Source organism: Heterodontus francisci, unplaced genomic scaffold, assembly GCF_036365525.1.
Source record: "Heterodontus francisci isolate sHetFra1 unplaced genomic scaffold, sHetFra1.hap1 HAP1_SCAFFOLD_121, whole genome shotgun sequence".
Classification (NCBI taxonomy): Eukaryota; Metazoa; Chordata; class Chondrichthyes; order Heterodontiformes; family Heterodontidae; genus Heterodontus; species Heterodontus francisci.
The window spans coordinates 436,077-450,793 of NW_027140425.1; the positions used below are offsets into that span (position 1 = coordinate 436,077).

General features: G+C 45.8%; 1 non-coding gene across 1 annotated transcript; it reads left to right on the top strand.

Moving 5' to 3' along the window:
- The first annotated feature begins 222 nt into the window (after positions 1 to 222).
- On the top strand, positions 223 to 294 carry trnam-cau (transfer RNA methionine (anticodon CAU)). Its single transcript has one exon. It is a non-coding gene; the product is annotated as a tRNA-Met (tRNA).
- The last annotated feature ends 14,423 nt before the right edge of the window (positions 295 to 14,717 follow it).

Here is a 14,717-nt window from a genome sequence, read left to right on the forward strand (position 1 = left end):
ATAATATCTTCCTGGTTTTCTGTGTGTCTTTCTCTGCCTGCCTCATTGTCGGTGCTGTTACTCCGTGTCCTTGTGTCATTGTGCAGTGAGGGTGAGTCCGTCAGCACGTGTGTTGCTGAGTCCGGGATTCTTGAGAAATCCGACGACAATCCTATTTTGATAAAAACATTGGGGAAATGAACATATTTCACTAATAGGCAGCGAAAATTTAAACCAACAGTAAGCAGAGTGGCGCAGTGGAAGCGTGCTGGGCCCATAACCCAGAGGTCGATGGATCGAAACCATTCTCTGCTATTTATGTTTCGTAATAATGCAAACTGTTCACTTTCAAAACATCAAGTATTTCCCCATCATAACAAGATGTTTCCAAAGGCACTCTATTGCAATCAGCTTCTTCCTTCGACTGAACACATCAATCAGGAACAAATCACATTTGCTCACACGAACACAAGCTGCAAACACGGACCAGCCGAGTCTCTCCCTCTTTGTCAACCCCTTCCTGCAGAGCCTCCTCTCCACCACCAGATGGTGATGTTGGCCACAATAAAACCAGGACAAATGGTCACAGTGAGGAGACGGTCAGTAACAGAAAATAAAACAATAACAGGGAAAACCTTTGCACAACAACAGGGGACATCTTTACACAACAGAAAACATATTTACACACCAGGAAATACCTTTAGACAACAGGGAGAATACAATCATACAAATGCCTTGTTTCTCCATCTCAGTCTCGTTGTCTCTCTCTCTGTCCCTCACTTTTGCTTCCTCACAGTCTATTCTTGGTTTTCTGTGTGTTTTTCTCTCTGTCCCGTTGTCGATGGTGTTACTCAGCGTCCTTGTAACATTGTGTAGCCATGCTGAGCCTCCCAACACCTGTCTTGCTGTAATAAAAACAGAAAATGCTGGAAATGCTCAGTAGGTCTGGCAGCATCGGTGGAGAAAGAAACAGTTAACAGTTCAGGTGGGTTTCCTTAGCTCACATTAACTTTGTTTCTTTCTCCACAGATGCTGCCAGACCTGCTGACTATTTCAAGCATTTTCTCTTTATGTTTCAGATTTCCAGCATCTGCAGTATTTTGCTTTTGTACGTGTGTTGCTATGTCTGGGACTGTTTGAGTGCAATGCTATTGCTTTATAAACAGCGTTGAAACAAACATTTATCTCGCTAACACACAGCACTAATACACAGCTGGATATAAACAGCAGCCTGCAGCAGAGGGCGCAGTGGAAGTTTATCAACACAAATAATTCACCAACACTATATTTCCTGCTGCCCACAGTCACACCACGCTTCGTCTTAACACGTTTTACTCTTTATTTGCATCAACATCTTCCTTCCAGTAAACACTTCAATTTGGAACACAGCTTCCAAATCACCTTTATTCACAAACCCGAACACACACCAGCCCAGACTTTCCCCTTCCTGTCAACCCATTCCTGCATCACTGCCTCTCCACCACCAGTTGTTGCTAGAATCATACAATCATAGAATGGCTACAGCACAGAAGGAGGCCATTCAGCCTGTCGAACACGTGCTGGCTCTCTGTTAGAGCACTAAAATAAAAGCAAAATACTGCGGATGCTGGAAATCTGAAACAAAAACAAGAAATGCTGGATTCACTCAGCAGGTCTGGCAGCATCTGTGGAAGGGTCACTGACCCGAAACGTTAACTCTGCTTCTCTTTCCACAGGTGCTGCCAGACCTGCTGAGTGAATCCAGCATTTTTTGTTTTTGTCTCTGTTAGAGCAACTCACCTCATTTCACTCCCCAGTCAGTTCAATTTTGGAGGTGGGAAAACTTCTCGAAAGAATAATTCGGGACAAAATTAATAGTCCCATGGACAAATGTGGGTTAATTCAAGAAAGCCAGCATGGATTTCTTAAGGGAAAATCATGTTTAACTGTCCTGCTGGAGTTTTTTGATGAGGTAACAGAGAGGGTTGATGAGGGCAATGCTGTTGATGTGGTCTACATGAACTTTCAAAAGGTCTGGCAGCATCTGAAAGGTCACTGACTTGAAACGTTAACTTTGCTTCTCTCTGTACAGATGCTGCCTGACCTGCTGAGTATTTCCAGCATTTCTTGTTTTCATTATGGCACTAGTTCCCTTTTCAAACTTACAGAATTAACCACAATAGTGTACTCTGAGATTCAAGTTAAATATCAGCCCAATATTTACACACATTATGAGTTTATAAGTTTCAGTATTAATTCCCATAGTGCATCCTGACATATACATTAGATATAACATAACATAAGAACAGAAGAAATAGGAGCAGGAGTAGGCCATTCGGCCCCTCAAGCCTGCCCTGCCATTCAGTAAGATCATGGCTGATCTGCCCCAGACCTCAACTCCTCTTTCATGCCAGCTCTTCATAGACCTCAACTCTCCAATATTTCAAAAATCTATTTACATCCTCTTTAAATACTTTCAGTGATTTAGCCTCCAATACTGACTGGGGTAGAGAATTCCAGACATTCACTACCCTCTGAGAGAAGAAATTCCTTTGCATCTCAGTTTAAATGAGTGTCCCCTTATTCTGTAACTATGTCGCCTAGTTTGAGATTTCTGCACTAGTGGAAACATCTTCTCAACATCGACCCTGTTAATAAAAACAAGAAATGCTGGAAATACTCAGCAGGTCTGGCAGCATCTGTGAAGAGAGAAGCAGAGTTAATGTTTCAGGTCAGAGACCCTTCTTCACCCTGTTAAGCACCCTCAGAATCTTGTACGTTTCAAAAAGATCACCCCTCATTCTTCTAAACACGAATGAATAACCTGTTTAGCCGTTCAGCATAAGTCAACCCCTTCATCCCAGGAATCAGCTGAGTGAATCGCTTTTGAACTCCTCCAATGCCAGTACATCCTTTCTTAAGTCTAAATCTCAAGTGCGTCATCAGATTGAGAGAATCTGAAAGATAGCATAACCTGAGATACAAACTGAGATTTCAGTTTAAAACTCCCCTGGATTGTGAAAATAAAAGATACAATAGCAATTTAATTTGTATAGACTGTGCTTTGGATCATATTCCAGCCCTCATACAGTATCAGACTGGAAGATACTGTAGCAATTCCATTAGTGCAGACTCAGCTCTACATTACAGAGCAGGGAACATATTTAAACAACCGGGAACACTTTTACACAAGACGGATCATATTTACACAACTGAGAAGATCTTTACCCAACAGGGAACCATTTTACACAATAACAGAGAACATCTTTACACAACAGCGAATATAGTTACACAACAGAGAACATATGACACAGCAGGAAATATCTTTAAAAGAACACAGGGAACATCTTTACACAACAGAGAACACAATTACATAAGTCATCAGTCTTTCGCTGTCTCTTGCTGGTTTGCTCAGTACCTTTCTCTGTCTGTTCCTTTCTGAGTCCTGATAATATCTTCCTGGTTTTCTGTGTGTCTTTCTCTGTCTGTTCCTTTCTGCGTCCTGATAATCTCTTCCTGGTTTTCTGTGTGTCTTTCTCTGTCTGTTCCCTTCTGAGTCCTTATAATATCTTCCTGGTTTTCTGTGTGTCTTTCTCTGTCTGTTCATTTCTGAGTCCTGATAATATCTTCCTGGTTTTCTGTGTGTCTTTCACTGCCTGCCTCATTTTCGGTGCTGTTACTCAGTGTCCTTGTGTCATTGGGCAGTGAGGGTGAGTCCGTCAGCACGTGTGTTGCTGAGTCCGGGATTCTTGAGAAATCCGACTCCAATCCTATTTTTATAAAAACATTGGGGAAATGAACATATTTCACTAACAGGCAGCTAAAATTTAAACCAGCAGTTAGCAGAGTGGCGCAGCGGAAGCGTGCTGGGTCGATGGATCGAAACCATTCTCTGCTATTTATGTTTGGTCGGAAGACAAACAGTTCACTTTCAAAACATCAAGTGTTTCCCCATAATAACAAGATGCGCTCGATTGCAATCAGCTTTTTCCTTCTCGTGAACACATCAATCAGTAACAACTCACTTTTGCTCACACGAACACAAGCTGCAAACACGGACCAGCCGAGTCTCTCCCACTTTGTCAACCCCCTTCCTGCAGAGCCTCCTCTCCACCACCAGATGGTGATGTTGGCCACAATAAAACCAGGACAAACGGTCACAGTGAGGAGACGGTCAGTAACAGAAAATAAAACAATAACAGGGAAAACCTTTACAAAACAACAGGGTACATCTTTACACAACAGAAAACATATTTACACAACAGGAAATACAGTTACACAACAGGGAGAACACAATCATACAAATGCCTTGTTTCTCCATCTCAGTTTCGTTGTCTGTCTCTCTCTCTCCGTTCCTCACTTTTATTTCCTCACAGTCTATTAGTTTTCTGTGTGTTTTTCTCTCTGTCCCGTTGTCGATGGTGTCACTCAGCGTCCTTGTAACATTGCGTAGCCAGGCTGAGCCTCCCAACACCTGTGTTATAGAACATAGAACATAGAACAGTACAGCACAGTGCAGGCCCTTCGGCCCACGATGTTGTGCCGAACCTTTAACCTACTCTAAGATCAAAACTACCGACATATCTTTCATTCTACTATCATCCATGTACCTATCCAAGAGACGCTTAAATGTCCCGAATGTATCTGCTTCTACTACCACCGCTGGCAGTGCATTCCACGCACCCACCACTTTCTGTGTAAAGAACCTACCTCTGACATCCCCCCGAAACCTTCCTCCAATCACCTTAAAATTATGCCCCCTGGTGATAGCCCTTTCCACCCTGGGAAAAAGTCTCTGGCTATCCACTCTATCTATGCCTCTCATCATCTTGTACCCCTCTGTCAAGTCACCTCTCATCCTTCTTCGTTCCAATGGGAAAAGCCCCAGCACCCTCAACCTTTCTTCGTAAGACATGCCCTCCAGTCCAGGCAGCATCCTGATAAATCTCCTCTGCACCCTCTCTAAAGCTTCCACATCCTTCCTATAATGAGACGACCAGAACTGAACACAATATTCCAAGTGAGGTCTAACCAGGGCTTTATAGAGCTGCAGCATAACCTCGCGGCTCTTAAACTCAATCCCCCTGTTAATGAAAGCCAACACACCATACGCCTTCTTAACAACCCTATCAAACTTGGGTGGCAACTTTGAGCGATCTATGGACATGGGCCCCAAGATCCCTCTGTTCCTCCACACTACCAAGAATCCTGTCTTTTAGCCTGTATTCTGCATTCAAATTCGACCTTCCAAAATGAATCACTTCACACTTTTCCAGGTTGAACTCCATCTGCCACTTCTCAGCCCAGCTCTGCACCCTGTCAATGTCCCGTTGCAACCTACAACAGCCTTCCACACTATCCACAACTCCAGCAACCTTCGTGTCATCGGCAAACTTGCTGACCCAGACTTCCACTTCCTCATCCAAGTCATTTATAAAAATCACAAAGCGCAGAGGTCCCAGAACAGATCCCTGCGGAACACCACTGGTCGCCGAGCTCCAGGCTGAATACTTTCCATCTACTACCACCCTCTGTCTTCTCTGGGCCAGCCAATTCTGTATCCTGACAGCCAACTTTCCCTGCATCCCATGCCTCCTTACTTTCTGAATGAGCCTACCATGGGGAACCTTATCAAACTCCTTGCTAAAATCCATATGCACCACATCCACTGCTCTTCCTTCATCGATGTGTTTTGTCACATCTTCAAAGAATTCAATAAGGCTTGTGAGTCATGACCTGCCCCTCACAAAGCCATGCTGACAGTCTCTAATCAAACTATGCTTTTCCAACTAATCATAAATCCTGTCTCTCAGAATCCTCTCCAATAATTTGCCCACTACCGACATAAGACTGACTGGTCTATAATTCTCAGGGTTATCCCTATTCCCTTTCTTGAACAAGGGAATAACACTTGCCACCCTCCAATCATGTGGTGCTGCTCCAGTGGACAGTGAGGACGCAAAGATCATCGCCAAAGGCGCGGCAATCTCTTCCCTCACTTCCCGTAATATCCTTGGGTATATCCCGGCTGGCCCCAGGGACTTATCTGTCCTCATGTCTTTCAAAATTTCCAGCACATCCTCCCTCTTAACATCAACCTGTTCGAACATATCAGCCTGTTCCACGCTGTCCTCACAAACGTCCAGGTCCCTCTCACTAGTGAATACTGAAGCAAAGTATTCATTTAGGACCTCCCCTACCTCCTCCGACTCCAGGCACAAGTTCCCTCCACTATCCCTGATCGGCCCTACCCTCACTCTGGCCATCCTCTTGTTCCTCACATAAGTGTAGAACGCATTGGGATTTTCCTTAATCCTACCCGCCAAGACTTTTTCATGTCCCCTTCTAGCTCTCCTAAGTCCATTCTTCAGTTCCTTCCTGGCTACCTTGTAACCCTCTGGAGCCCTGTCTGATCCTTGCTTCCTCAACCTTAAGTAAGCTTCCTTCTTCCTCTTGACTAGCTGTTCCACATTTCTTGTCATCCAAGGTTCCTTCACCCTACCATCCCTTCCTTGCCTCATCGGGACAAACCTATCCAGCAGTCGCAGCAAGTGCTCCCTAAACAACCTCCACATTTCTGTCGTGCATTTCCCTGAGAACATCTGTTCCCAATTTATGCACCCCAGTTCCTGCCTAATAGCATTGTAATTCCCCCTCCCCCAATTAAATATTTTCCCATCCCGTCCGCTCCTGTCCCTCTCCATGACTATAGTAAAGGTCCGGGAGTTGTGATCACTATCACCGAAATGTTCTCCCACCGAGAGATCTGCCACCTGGCCTGGTTCGTTGCCAAGCACCAAATCCAACATAGCCTCCCCTCTAGTCGGCTTATCTACATATTGAGTCAGGAAACCTTCCTGGACACACCTGACAAAAACTGCTCCATCCAAACTATTTGCACGAATGAGGTTCCAATCAATATTAGGGAAGTTGAAGTCACCCATGACAACAACCCTGTTAGTTCTGCACCTTTCCAAAATCTGCCTCCCAATCTGTTCCTCCGTGTCTCTGTTGCTATTGGGGGGTCTATAGAAAACTCCCAATAAAGTGACTGCTCCTTTCCTGTTTCTGACTTCCACCCATAATGACTCAGTAGACAAACCCTCCTCGATGACCTCCCTTTCTGAAGCTGTGATACTATCCCTGATTAACAATGCCACTCCCCCACTTCTTTTACCTCCCTCCCTATTCCTTTTGAAACATCCAAACCCCGGAACATCCAACATCTATTCCTGCCCCTGTGATCTCCAAGTGTCCGTAATGGCCACAACATCGTAGCTCGAAGTACTGATCCATGCTCTAAGTTCATCACCCTTATTCCTGACACTTCTTGCATTAAAATAGACACACTTCAACCCATCATACTGGCTGAAACTTTGCCCTGTCAACTGTCTAACCTTCCTCACAGACTCTCTGCACTCTGTATCTGCCTGTTCAACAGCTACCCCATCCACTGATCCGTAGCTCCGGTTCCCATCCCCCTGCCAAACTAGTTTACACCCTCCCGAAGAGCTCGAGCAAACCTCCCGCCCAGGATATTGGTGCCCCTCCAGTTCAGATGCAACCCATCCTTCTTGTACAGGTCCCACCTTCCCCAGAAGGTATGCCAATGATCCACATAACTGAAGCCCTCCCTCCTACACCAGCTCTGTAGCCACGTGTTCATCTGCACTCGCTCTCTGTTTCTAGCCTCACTAGCACGTGGCACCGGTATCAATCCTGAGATTACTACTCTGCTCGTCCTGCCTTTTAGCTTCCAACCTAACTCCTGTATTTGCTTTTCAGGTCCTCATCCCTTTTCCTAGCTATGTCATTGGTACCGATATGTACCACGACGTCTGGCTGCTCCCCCCCCCCCCACTTAAGAATCCTGTAGACTCGATCCGAGACATCCCTGACCCTGGCACCCGGGAGGCAACTTACCATCCGGGAGTCTCGTTCGCGACCACAGAATCTCCTGTCTGTTCCTCTAACCATTGAATCTCCTATCACTATCGCTCTCCTATTCTCCACCCTTCCCTTCTGAGCCGCAGAGCCAGGGTCAGTGCCAGAGACCTGGCCGCTGTGGCTTTCCACTGGTAGGCACCCCCCCACAACCGTATCCAAAACGGTATACTTATTATTGAGGGGAACGGCCACAGGGGATCCCTGCACTGTGCGCCTATTCCCTTTCCCTCCCCTGACGGTCACCCAGCTACCTTTATCCTGTGACTTAAGTGTCAGTACTTCCCTATAACTGCTCTCTATCATCCCCTCTGCCTCCTGCATGATCCGATGTTCATCCAGCTCCAGCTCCAGTTCCCTAACGCGGTCTGCGAGGAGCTGGAGTTGGGTGCACTTCTCACAGGTGAAGTCAGCAGGGACACAAGTGGTGACCCTTACCTCCCACATCCTGCAAGAGGAGCATGCAACTGCCCTAGCTTCCATCCCCTCTGCTCGAAATTGACAACAGAGAATAAAAAAATATAAAGGAAAACCTTACCTTACCAAACCCTCCACACAAGAGTCCTTTTTTTTGGTTGGAGGAGGAGGATGGGTGGGAGACACTACACGTGTAGTGTTTCGGGTTTAGCCACTGCCCGAATATATAAGTTCACTTACCCAGCAGTCCCCGTGTCCGCGTCCGCCGAATCGCCAGGTAAGTACTTTATAGTGAAACGTACCTTCCCAGCTGCCCCCTGGCTCGCACTATCACCGCTACTGCTGAACAAAGGTGTTGCTGTAATAAAAACAGAAAATGCTGGAAATGCTCAGTAGGTCTGGCAGCATCTGTGCAGAGAGAAACAGTCAACAGTTCAGGTCTGTTTCCTTAGCTCACATTAACTTTGTTCTTTCTCCACAGATGATGCCAGACCTGCTGACTATTTCAAGCATTTTCTGTTTCTGTTTCAGATTTTCAGCATCTGCAGTATTTTGCTTTTCTCCGTGTGTTGCTATGTCTGGGACTGTTTGAGTGCAATGCTATTGCTTTATAAACAGCGTTGAAACAAACATTTATCTCACGAACACACAGCACTAATACACAGCTGGATATAAACAGCAGCCTGCAGCAGAGGGCGCAGTGGAAGTTTATTAACACAAATAATTCACCAGCACAATATTTACTGCTATCCTCAATCACACCACCCTTCATCTTAACACGTTTTATTCTCTATTCACATCAACTTCTTCCTTCCAGTAAACACTTCAATTTGGAACACAGCTTCCAAATCACCTTTATTCACAAACCTGAACACAAGCTGCAAATGCTGCAAACACACACCAGCCCAGACTTTCCCCTTTCTGTCAACCCATTCCTGCATCACTGCCTCTCCACCAACAGTTGTTGCTAGAATCATACAATCATAGAATGGCTACAGCACAGAAGGAGGCCATTCAGCCTGTCGAACCCATGCTGGCTCTCTGTTAGTGCAACTCACCTCGTCTCACTCCCCAGTCAGTTCAATTTCGGTGGTGGGAAAACTTCTCGAAAGAATAATTCGGGACAAAATTAATAGTCCCATGGACAAATGTGGGTTAATTCAAGAAAGCCAGCATGGATTTGTTAAGGGAAAATCATGTTTAACTGTCCTGCTGGAGTTTTTTGATGAGGTAACAGAGAGGGATGATGAGGGAAATGCTGTTGATGTGGTGTACATGGACTTTCAAAAGGTCTGGCAGCATCTGAAAGGTCACTGACCTGAAACATTAACTCTGTTTCTCTCTCCACAGATGCTGCCAGACCTGCTGAGTACTTCCAGCACTTTTTATTTATATTTCAGATTTCTAGCATCTGCAGTATTTTGCTTTTATTGACTTTCAAAAGAAGTTTGATACAATGCAACACAACAGACTTGTGAGCAAAGTTATAACTCATGGAATAAAAGGGACAGTAGTAACATGGATATGGAATTGGCTGAGTGACAGGAAACAAAGAGTAGTGAGCAATGGATGTTCTTCGGACTAGAGGAAGGCTTGCAGTGGAGTTCCCCAGGAGTCAGTGTTGGGACCCTTGCCTTTCCTGATATATATTAATGACCTAGACCTTGGTGTACAGGGCAGAATTTCAAAGTTTATGGATGATACAAAAATTGGAAGCATTGTGAACTGTCAGGATGATAGTGTAGAACTTCAAAAGGGCATAGAAAAGTTGGTGGAATGGGAGGACAGATGACAGGTGAAGTTCAATGCAGAGAAATGTGAATTGATTCATTTCGGTAGGATGAACATGGAGTGACAATATAGAATAAAGGGTACAATTCTGAAGGGGGTGCAGGAGCAGAGAGACCAGGGGTTATATGTCATTGGTTGAGAGAGTGGTTAATAAAGCATACAGTATCCTCGGCTTTAGTGATAGAGGCATAGAGTACAAGAACAAGGAGGTCATGTTGAAATCGGAAGCCATTTCTCGTGTATAGGCGGAGCGCACGCGGGACTGCTGGGTAAGTGAGGTTACATATTTGGGCGGTTGCTTTACCCGAAACCATATTCGGGTAGTGTCTCCCACCCATCCTCCTCCTCTAACCAAAAAAAAAGTTCTGTCCGTTGGATTGCTAAGCGAACAAGTTTTGACTTTTTTTTTTGGTTTTCAGTAGATCTGTTGGGAATTTAGAATAGTGGAAATGGAGGTTAAGGCAGTTGAATGTTCCTCCTGCAGAATGTTGGAGGTAAGGGTCGCCAAGAGTGTCCCTGCTGACTGCATCTGCAGGAAGTGCACCCAACTCCATCTCCTCGAGAACCGCGTTAGGGAACTGGAGCTGGAGCTGGATGAACTTCGGATCATTCGAGAGGCGGAGGGGGTTATTGAGAGGAGTTATAGGGAGGTAGTCACACCTCAGGTAAAAGAAGTAGGTAGATGGGTTACCGTCAGGGGAAGGAGAGGGAACCAGCAGGCAGTGCAGGGATCCCCTGTGGCCGTTTCCCTCAACAACAGGTATACCGTTTTGGATACTGTTGGGGGGGACGACTTACCAGGGGTAAGCAATGGGGTACAGGTCTCTGGCACAGAGTGTGTCCCTGTTGCTCAGAAGGGAAGGGGAAAGAGGAGCAGAGCATTAGTCATTGGGGACTCCATAGTTAGGGCAACAGATAGGAGGTTCTGTGGGAACGAGAGAGACTCACGGTTGGTGTGTTGCCTCCCAGGTGCCAGGGTTCGTGATGTCTCGGATCGTGTTTTTGGGATCCTTAAGGGGGAGGGGGAGCAGCCCCAAGTCGTGGTCCACATAGGCACCAACGACAGAGGTAGGAAGAGAGATGGGGATTTAAGGCAGAAATTCAGGGAGCTAGGGTGGAAGCTTAGAGCGAGAACAAACAGAGTTGTTATCTCTGGGTTGTTGCCCGTGCCACGTGCTAGCGAAGCGAGGAATAGGGAGAGAGAGAGGAGTTGAACACGTGGCTGCAGGGATGGGGTAGGAGGGAGGGTTTTGGTTTCCTGGATAATTGGGGCTCTTTCTGGGGTAGGTGGGACCTCTACAAACAGGATGGTCTTCACCTGAACCAGAGGGGTACCAATATCCTGGGGGGGGGGGGGGAGATTTGCTAGTGCTCTTTGGGGGGGTTTAAACTAATTCAGCAGGGGGATGGGAACCTAAATTGCAGTTCCAGTGTACAGCATGTTGAGAGTAGTGAGGTCATGGATATGGTTACAAGGACGCAAGAGGGCACTGGCAAGCAAGAACTTGGTTTAAAGTGTGTCTACTTCAACGCCAGGAGGATTCGGAATAAGGTGGGTGAGCTTGCAGCATGGGTTGGTACCTGGGATCTCGATGTTGTGGCCATTTCGGAGACATGGATAGAGCAGGGACAGGAATGGATGTTGCAGGTTCCGGGATTTAGATGTTTCAGTAAGAACAGAGAAGATGGTAAAAGGGGGGTGGGTGGCATTGTTAATCAAGGAGAGTATTACGGCGGCAGAAAGGACGTTTGAGGACTCGTCTACTGAGGTAGTATGGGCCGAGGTTAGAAACAGGAGAGGAGAGGTCACCCTGTTGGGAGTTTTCTATAGACCTCTGAATATTTCCAGAGATGTGGAGGAAAGGATAGCGAAGATGATTCTCGACAGGAGCGAGAGTAACAGGGTAGTTGTTATGGGGGACTTTAACTTTCCAAATATTGACTGGAAATACTACAGTTCGAGAACTTTAGATGGGTCAGTTTTTGTCCAGTGTGTGCAGGAGGGTTTTCTGACACAGTGTGTAGACAGGCCAACCAGGGGCGATGCCGCATTGGATTTGGTACTGGGTAATGAACCCGGCCAGGTGTTAGATTTAGATGTAGGTGAGCACTTTGGTGATAGTGATCACAATTCGGTTAGGTTTACCTTAGCAATGGGCAGGGACAGGTATATACCGCAGGGCAAGAATTATAGCTGGGTGAAAGGAAATTATGATGCGATTAGGCAAGATTTAGGATGCGTAGGATGGGGAAGGAAACTGCAGAGGATGGGCACAATCGAAATGTGGAGCTTATTCAAGGAGCAGCTACTGCGTGTCCTTGATAAGTATGTACCTGTCAGGCAGGGAGGAAGTTGTCGAGCGAGGGAGCCGTGGTTTACTAAAGAAGTTGAAGCACTTGTCAAGTGGAAGAAGAAGGTTTATGTTCGGATGAGACGTGAAGGCTCAGTTAGGGCGCTTGAGAGTTACAAGCTAGCCAGGAAGGATCTAAAGGGAGAGCTAAGAAGAGCGAGGAGAGGACACGAGAAGTCATTGGCGGATAGGATCAGGGAAAACCCTAAGGCTTTCTATAGGTATATCAGGAATAAAAGAATGACTAGAGTTAGATTAGGGCCAATCAAGGATAGGAGTGGGAAGTTGTGTGTGGAATCAGAGGAGATAGGGGAAGCGTTAAATGAATATTTTTCGTCAGTATTTACAGTAGAGAAAGAAAATGTTGTCGAGGAGAATACTGAGATATAGACTATTAGGCTAGATGGAATTGAAGTTCACAAGGAGGCGGTGTTAGCAATTTTGGAAAGTGTGAAAATAGATAAGTCCCCTGGGCCAGATGGGATTTATCCTAGGATTCTCTGGGAAGCCAGGGAGGAGATTGTAGAGCCTTTGTCCTTGATCTTTATGTCGTCATTGTCAACAGGAATAGTGCCGGAAGACTGGAGGATAGCAAACGTTGTCCCCTTGTTCAAGAAGGGGAGTAGAGACAGCCCTGGTAATTATAGAGCCTTACTTCGATTGTGGGTAAAATGTTGGAAAAGGTTATAAGAGATAGGATTTATAATCATCTTGAAAAGAATAAGTTCATTAGCGATAGTCAGCACGGTTTTGTGAAGGGTAGGTCGTGCCTCACAAACCTTATTGAGTTTTTTGAGAAGGTGACCAAACAGGTGGATGAGGGGAAAGCCGTGGATGTGGTGCATATGGATTTCAGTAAGGCGTTTGATAAGGTTCCCCACGGTAGGCTATTGCAGAAAAAACGGAAGTATGGGATTGAAGGTGATTTAGTGCTTTGGATCAGAAATTGGCTAGCTGAAAGAAGACAGAGGGTGGTGGTTGATGGTAAATGTCCATCCTGGAGTTTAGTTACTAGTGGTGTACCGCAAGCATCTGTTTTGGGGCCACTGCTGTTTGTCATTTTTATAAATGACCTGGATGAGCGTGTAGAAGGGTGGGTTAGTAAATTTGTGGATGACACGAAGGTCGGTGGAGTTGTGGATAGTGCCGAAGGATGTTGTAGGTTACAGAGGGACATAGATAGGCTGCGGAGCTGGGCTGAGAGATGGCAAATGGAGTTTAATGCGGAAAAGTGTGAGGTGATTCACTTTGGAAGGAGTAACAGGAATGCAGAGTACTGGGCTAATGGGAAGATTCTTGGTAGTGTAGATGAGCAGAGAGATCTTGGTGTCCAGGTACATAAATCCCTGAAAGTTGCCACCCAGGTTAATAGGGCTGTTAAGAAGGCATATGGTGTGTTAGCTTTTATTAGTAGGGGGATCGAGTTTCGGAGCCACGAGGTTATGCTGCAGCTATACAAAACTCTGGTGCGGCAACACTTGGAGTATTGCGTGCAGTTCTGGTCACCGCATTATAGGAAGGATGTGGAAGCTTTGCAAAGGGTGCAGAGGAGATTAACTAAGATGTTGCCTGGTATGGAGGGAAGGTCTTACGAGGAAAGGCTGAGGGACATGAGGTTGTTTTCGTTAGAGAGGAGGAGGAGAGGTGACTTAATAGAGACATATAAGATAATCAGAGGGTTAGATAGGGTGGATAGTGAGAGTCTTTTTCCTCGGATGGTGATGGCAAACACGAGGGGACATAGCTTTAAGTTGAGGGGTGATAGATATAGGACAGATGTCAGAGGTAGTTTCTTTACTCAGAGAGTAGTAGGGGCGTGGAACGCCCTGCCTGCAACAGTAGTGGACTCGCCAAATTTAAGGGCATTTAAGTGGTTATTGGATAGACATATGGATGAAAATGGAATAGTGTAGGTCAGATGGTTTCACAGGTCGGCGCAACATCGAGGGCCGAAGGGCCTGTCCTGCGCTGTAATGTTCTATGTTCTATTGTACAAGACACTAGCCTCAGCTGAAGTACTGCGTCCCGTTCTGGGTGCCACACTTCAGGAAAGATGTGAAGGCATTGGAGAGATTATGGAAAAGATTCATGAGATTGGTTCTGGGATGAGGAACTTCAGTTATGAAGATAGATTGGAGAAGTTAGGACTGTTTTCCTTGGAGAAAAGAAGGCTAAGAGGAGATTTCATAGTGGTATTCAAAATGATGAGGGGTGTGGAAAGAGTGGATAGGGAGAAACTGTTCCCACTTGTGAAAG